Genomic DNA, 7,758 nt, shown 5'->3' with positions numbered 1-7,758 from the left:
TAAGCTTAATAACATTTTTGTGGGTTCCCGCTCATGTGGGAGTGGAGGCTAATGAAGTGGTTGATAAGCTTGCTAAGCAAGCTCTTAAACACTCGGAAATAGATATTCAAGTGACTTTTTGCAAAAATGAGGTTAAAGGGAAAATTAAAGAATTCATAAACCAAAAATGGCAAGAAGTATGGAACTGTGATAGCAAGGGCAGACAAATGTATAATATTCAGCAGCAAGTAGGAAATGGAAGAAGTGTTTTTAGGAATAGGAAAGAAGATACAATTATTTCTCGCATCCGAATAGGGCATACTAGATTAAATTACTCTCTGTTTAATATAGGAAAACATGAAACAGGTCAATGTATTTTTTTGTAATCAGGCAGAAACAATAGAGCACGTTTTAATAAAATGTAAAAAATATGAAAAAGAAAGGTTAAAACTCATTAAGGAAATGGGTGTTGTGGGTGTTGAATCATTTAATTTGTCAAACCTCTTGAAAGAGCATGCAGAACAAGGTAAAACTATTGTTAATATTGTTAAATACATTAAAGAAATAGGATTAATCAGGAGAATTTAGGAATGTGTGTGTTTTGGTTTTCTTTTTGTTTAATTTTATTTTTTTTTTCTATAAAATATAGATAAATATAAATATGTATATATTAGTTGCTTATTAGTGCTCCACACTCCAGTCCAGTTGGTCCGCTGCATCCAACGGGAGCGGTGACGGGCTGACGTCAGGACTGTTACTGTGGGAGTGCGGGCCGCCCGCTTTTCTCTTTGCATAGTTAGTCAACCTCAGAAAGAGGGTATGGATTGAAAAGATGCGGTGTGTAAAACAGTGTGATCTCCAATCCTTTACTGCTTAATCCACCGTGATTATTAGAGTTTAGCGTCAACGATTGTGTTAGCTTGTAAGAGGGTGTCAGCTTTGGTATTTTCTATCCACCTTTTGACATTTTAATATTATCATAGTGAAGACAAACAAACTCATACCACAAAACAGCACAAAATTAATCAAATCCATAATACTTGCTCATGTTTGTGGTGTTTTTTTACCCATAAAAACGATGTAACTTCCTGTTGGTTGACTGATGCAGCCTTCCTATCAGGATTATCATAAATTGGCCAAATGGCTGCACTTGAGATTATTTAATACACGAGTTTCACAATTTGAGTTGAATTACTGAAATAAATGAACTTTTCCATGACATTCTAATTTATTGAGATGCACCTGTAGTTTCCTTTAGCCTTGTACCCAAAAATCTACAATTACAACTAGTATTTTCTGACAATCATGTAAAGGCAGCATTAGGACCTGGCTTTTGTTGGTATAGTAAAATGATTTATTCACCCCCATGCTGACATATTCTGATGATGTGATAAAAGAAAGCTTACTAATATGATGTTCATCTTTAAAAATTGTGAGTACTACTGTATAACAGGAATGATCCAGCTAGCTTACTTGGCTGAATAGATTTTGTTGAATGTGCCATTCAGAAGACATTACAAGATTTAGAAGAATAGAGCATGATGTAAAATATCACCTTTAAAGCTCAAAGCAGCTGACAAAAGCTGAATTTCATCCAGTTTGTTGAAATCTTTGCTACAAGTCAAGTGAAGGTTTTTCCTCTCCAAGGCCGAGATACAGCATGTTGTTGTTTTTTTTATTCAGCTCATTTCTGTATACAAATTAGAAATGTGTTCAATTTGACTGCATATTGAAGATGTTTTCAGCAACAGCATATGATTAGATGTTTTTAGTTGCTTTTTGATTTATTTTGAAGGACATTTTAAAAGAACATTAAATCTCAGCACACAGAGAAAATCATGGGGTGGAAAAGTAAAGGCAGAAGGTGGGGGATGGAAAAGTACAGGTCTGGAGATGCATTTTCACAAATGAAAGGTGAGAGGTCAGACATCTTTGAGGAAGTTATGGTTATTGGCGTTTCCTTTCAGAAGCTGTTGGCTAACTGTGTCATTACGTCTTTATATTTTAGAACTACCAACCTTCTTATTATAGTTATTATTTTTTATGATATTATGTTCACTGTGGGTGTCTAAATGGCAGTGGCCCACCAGTCTTCTATTGATATTTTTGATTTATGAGCATTTCAGGATACACACAGCATCCCCCATTTCATACTGACTGCAATGCTAATCTTTACTTATTTAATTTCTAAATAAAACTAAAAATGTTCTTAATTTTGCCCCATACTCTGTGGGAACATTAAAATTAAAGCTTTAGTTGATCTCTTATGGTAAATTAATCCAACCACCCCTATAGGATATACACACACACATGTATTTATTGAATTTGTTCACCATAAGAGACTAAGCTTTATGGAGAGAGAGAGAGAGAGAGAGATGCAAATAATATAAGCGTTTCTGCATTCTTTAGAATCAAGTAAGGTAATTTCACGTTCATCAATGCAAAATAAAACAGGGAACAAAGGGCACAGGGCTTGACAGCTCATACTTCCCGAAACACATTCTGTGAGAGAAAGCACTGCAATTGATGTCATAAAAAGAAAATGAAAGACATTGATTAGCATGAGTCATCGTCAGGCCCGCAAATAATCTGTTCAGTGTTTGATTACTATATATTTTAGCTAACTTGATTATGCATTCCACATATTCACCCCCAAAATTAGCAATGAAAACACAAATCATTCTGCAGACTGAGATTCCCTCAAATGAGACATACACACAAAATAACAGGTATGCAAAATTGAAAGTCTCTTTTATACAAATTCAACACAAATGTCTGATGTTCTAGTGAAATAATGGGAATTTTTCCCTGATATTTGGAGCTGTGTTTGCCTGTTGAGCCCACCTGTGGCTGTGATTACATGCTGATACGTTTTTCATCTTTCTCTGCCATTTCATCAGTGAGTCATCACACATGAGAGTACAAGGAATCACAGCACATCTCAAAAAAACATCTCAAGACATCAAAAAACATCAAAGACACCATACTCAGACTGAAATCATTCAATTCTCCCAACTTGATTCAGCATCCCTGCCTCAAAGCCAGAGAGAACTTGAAATCTCTATCTCCTCATGTTAAGCCTTCCCTTCTGAGACAATGGGATTTAGGACTAGAGTTTATCACTTCAGAAAAGTGATGATACGCCACTGTTCTTCTTTTATACCAAGCTTCAGCCTCTATCTTTTTTTTATGTTTCCAATAGTAACAGACTGCAGAATAGGCAGTCATGGTGATCTGAGCTCTTTTGTGATGGAGGACGTTGGTAAAAAAAAAAAAAAAAAAAGCATGTTTTTTTATGCAAGTGTGTGTTAGTTGAAATACAGGTATGCACAATTTTATGCTAACACAATAACGTTAGATAAGTCAAAATGCATAAGACGACTGATGTAAAGTGATTAGAACATAGAGAGCAGTTGTCTTATTTGAAGTGACCTTTGGATATTGTCCAGTCTCGCTCTGGTGAGATAAATAAACTGAATAAGAAATAAAAAGAGAGTTGCATTCAGTTGATGTTTACATCGGGATGATAACTGACAGCACCATATACAGCACTTCTATATTTCTTGTACACTGGGTAAAAAAAAAAAAAAAACCCATAAAGACCTGTGGAGAAAACCTCAAGTCTTCTTAAATCTCAAATGTAATGCTACTTGTCATCTCTTTGGTTTGACAATGACAATATTTCAGTCCTTGTATGTCCAGCCAATTCCTCACTCTCTCTGTCTCTTTCAATCTTTATGAAAGGCCACAGTTTCTGCCTACCAGTGCATGAAAAGCCTGGTGAATGTCCTACAACACATATTAACCTATAGTTGATGGTAAGGCCATTTTTACCTACACTCTTAAAAATAAAGGTGCTTCACGATGCCATAGAAGAACCTTTTTGTCTAAATGGTTCCATAAAGAACCTTTAACATCTGAAGAACCTTTCTGTTTCACAAAGGGTTCTTTGTGGCGAAAGAAGGTTCTTCAGATTATAAAAAGGTAAGAAAGAGATGGTTCTTTAAAGAACCTTTGACTGAATGGCTCTTTGTGGAACCAAAAATGGTTCTTCTATGGCATCGCTTGAAGAACCTTTTGAAGCACCTTTATTTTTAAGAGTGTACAGAATTAGCCTATATATTACCACAATTGCAAGCCTTATTTTTGCATGATTCATCGCAGATTGTTCCAAAGAAAATATTTTCAACTTTTGAATCTTTTATTAAATGCACACAGAAAAGACTTTCCTATAGGACTGACGTCATAAATCTCTCTTATTTTTTACCCCTCCCCTCCAACCACCTGACTCATTCTGGCATGTAACGCCCACTTTTCATTGTCCAATCAATTCTCAATAAAATCAAGTCCTGTCTCATTGAATATCCTGTTTCACATATGAACAGCAATTCATGTTGACTTATGAAATATGAATATAATATGAAATATATGTTTATGTATAAATCTATATGGTTTCATGTACAGCATACACTGTACCTGGTAAAAGTTTGGGGTCAGTAAGATCTTTTTTTCTGACAGAAATTAATATGTTTATTCAACAAGGATGCAAAATGTATAACAGTTTCCACAAAAATATGAAGCAGCACTACTGTTTTCAACATTGATAATAATATAAAATGTTTCTTAAGCATCAAATCATCATATTAAAATGACTTCTGAAGAATCATGTGACACTGAAGACTGGAGTAATGGCGGCTGAAAATTCAACTTTGCCATCACAGAAATAAATTACATTTTAACATATATATACAACTGTTTTCAAATTCTAATAATATTTCACAATATTACTGTTTTCAATGTATTTTTTTTTTTAATAAATGCTGCCTTGATGAGCATAAAAAACTTCTTTCAAAAACATTACAAAAATCTTACTAACCCAAACATTTGAATGGTAATGTATACATGGAATTATTTCTAAATGTAAATATATCGGGTAAATCTTGCTTCTTCATGAAAGTTGAATCTCTTTAGACGTTAAGTTCCATTGGTCTAATTGGAAATAGTTATTTCTTCTCTTTGGACACAGGAAACTTTGGCTCTGAATGCATTATTAGTTTTGTCAGTGATATATTGTGCACTCTCATCCTTTGTGCTGTTTCTAATTCTCCTTTGTGCAGTGATTCTCTTTGGATTATAATATAGGCCCAATTTTCCTCCCTAACTCTTTGTAAGCCATAGACTTTCTTTGTTTTTGAAATCCAGCGTGAGAATTTGTTTGTTCTTGAATCTGCCCTGATTTTGAATCCACAAAAGATGAGAAACACTCTTGTTGGTGTCTTTAACTAGCTTTGAGACATGAAAACAGATAACAGTACCCCGCAGAAAGTGTTCGTAGATAATAGGCTTTCAGCTCTCTGGCTCTTGTGTGTGGTACTGTGAGAGGCGCGAACAAAAGAGAGAGGAAGAACTGGAGTGAGACATCTCAAATGACACGTTAAAAAAGATTGATGCACTTATTCAGTCATATAACGGGGGCAGACAACTGTTCAAACCGCTAAAGTCTGACAATAACCTCCTGATTCCATCTTTATATTTTAGCTGTAATGTGACATTCTGTTCTTTTCTATTCTATAGTTTTACTAACAGTATGAATCTTTAATCCAAAGGAAATCTATGATAATTTGTGATAAGATGTTGGTTCTTAAAATGAGTCCATAGATTGTGGAGGATCATCCTATTAGCTTTGCCTCAAGTCTATTTCATGCATATTGAACGGAGGGTATTCAAAGCATCAGTATTATGATTCATTCATTCCAATCTTCACACCAAATGCAAATCAGCTTTCTGTACTACTGCTCAAGGTCATTTACCTATCAAGCCCCTGTCTCCTTAAAGGAACAGATCATTCAAAAATGAAACTTCTGTCAAAATAAGACATTTCTGTCACTAATAGCAATGTCCGGTTTGTAAACTAATCATTCTTTTTAGTCAGAACTTGCCATTGAATTGATTGATGTAGTTCATTATACTGGTCTAAATAATTCGTTCACAGTCCGAAATTGAGGTTTATTGGATCAGTCAAAACTTGATCAAGTTTATCCTTGACTCGATGATTAAAAGAACTCAATGATTCGTTTGCATTAGTTAACAGCTCACCCCCAGCTAAAAAAATAAATAAAAATGTTCTAAGAACATCTTGCTTACATATTTTATTTCTGAAGTTCTCTGAACATTAAAAATGTCAATTTAAAAAAACTAACTTTTTTTGTTATACAAATGTTAATTGAACATTCCATTTTATAATTTTGCCAACATAATGGGAATGTTATGTGACCGTCGAATGCTCTCTGAACATTCTGAAACAAGTATTCAAAAAAATTCTATGAATGATCAATAAATAACGTTTTTGTAATAACATTTTGAGAACATTATTAAAGACCAGATAACTTTGAATTAACATTTATTTAAGGTTACTGGATGAACATTTATTTATAAGTTTGATAGACCCTTGCCAGAACGTCAACCAAAATTATGAGAACGTTCCCCATTAGCTGGGCTCGAGATGAAGATGACATGGTCAGTTTCTCCCATAAAGCTATCAAAATACTTATTCATAAAATATGTAATCATATGGACCAATTTTATGATACGTATAAGGTGCTTGTGATTGTATGGAAAATAGTGACTAGCGCAGTCTTTAAAACATCTCCGTATGTGTTCCATAGAAAAAAAATGTCATATGGTTTTGAGTCAGCATGAAGGTGAATAAATGATGACAGAATTTACATTTTTTGGGTGAACTATCATGAGCATGAACCTTAGGATGCATCTTCTTTTTCAGGAAGCTTCCCTGGCATTGAGAAAGGAGACAACAGAGATCAAAACTGTATATATAGCCTAGCTGCAATTGATTGCTGATTTATACTCTTGTGCTCAAATGATAGGCCGATATCATATTTTAGATTAGCATTTCAAAGCATTTCAAGCAGCTGAAGAGACCTTCTTGTACAAACATGTCACACACTTGCAAACTGTGTGAGACACAGCTGTCAGAGGCCTGTCATTTATTGAGATTTTCTCTTCTGAGGTGTTGCTGCTCTGCTGTGGAGAACATTTTCATCTGTTGCCTGGCAAAGGTGTCCTCAGAGACAAGACAGAGTGCGTCAGAGTCAAACAGAACTGAAGACAGGAGCTGTATTCTTTAAAACCACAAGGACTTATTAGGACGAAGCTCAGTGTCTGGTGCTTAAATCTGGAAGGAAAAAAAGAGTGCTTCCCCTGGAGAAAAGACTAACTGGAATATGACCTACATTAGACCTGCCCTAATATCTTGTAATTAAACATAACTATATTTTGCATTCTTTTCAAATAGAATTTGATTGAAAATTATATTATCATCATGAGACTTTGAATAACAACTTAACATGAATTTCTTCACTACATTCAAAATAAGGTGGCTAGCAGCTTTGTCTTGAAATCCGAATGCTTCACATGAATCTAATTTAGGGTTGGGAACTGAGAACCTTTCAAAAATATTGGATGATTCCATGATGTTGTGTTCCTTTAATGGTTCTCGCACATGCATTTTCAACACTTGCGGACAGAACACAGTACTGAAATACTGCAATTCGGCGCAAAACACAGCATGGCCAGCAAAGTTAAGATTCTCAAATGACTTTGAAGTTGTGATCAAATTTACTGTTGTTCGTGAAACGTGAAATTCAAGCAAAAAGAATCCACGCAATTGGGAATCAGTGAAGTCCGATAATAACTCTCATGAGACCGTTCTTTTTAATTAATACAACAAATAAATAACTGTAAACATTGAGAGGAATAGGA

General features: G+C 34.6%; 1 long non-coding RNA gene across 1 annotated transcript in view; it reads left to right on the top strand.

The window, feature by feature from the left end:
* The window catches only part of LOC107695770 (uncharacterized), a 13,082-nt gene extending 7,837 nt beyond the window's left edge, over nucleotides 1-5,245 (top strand). Inside the window, exons 2-3 of the long non-coding RNA XR_001635029.1 lie at nucleotides 385-387; nucleotides 5,233-5,245. This is a non-coding gene — a long non-coding RNA (uncharacterized LOC107695770). The remainder of the gene's footprint in view (nucleotides 1-384; nucleotides 388-5,232) is intronic.
* The last annotated feature ends 2,513 nt before the right edge of the window (nucleotides 5,246-7,758 follow it).

Source organism: Sinocyclocheilus anshuiensis, unplaced genomic scaffold, assembly GCF_001515605.1.
Source record: "Sinocyclocheilus anshuiensis isolate Anshui unplaced genomic scaffold, SAMN03320099.WGS_v1.1 scaffold234, whole genome shotgun sequence".
Taxonomy (NCBI): Eukaryota; Metazoa; Chordata; class Actinopteri; order Cypriniformes; family Cyprinidae; genus Sinocyclocheilus; species Sinocyclocheilus anshuiensis.
The sequence above is the reverse complement of the archived record's forward strand: the minus strand, read 5'-3'. Positions and strand labels throughout refer to the sequence as shown.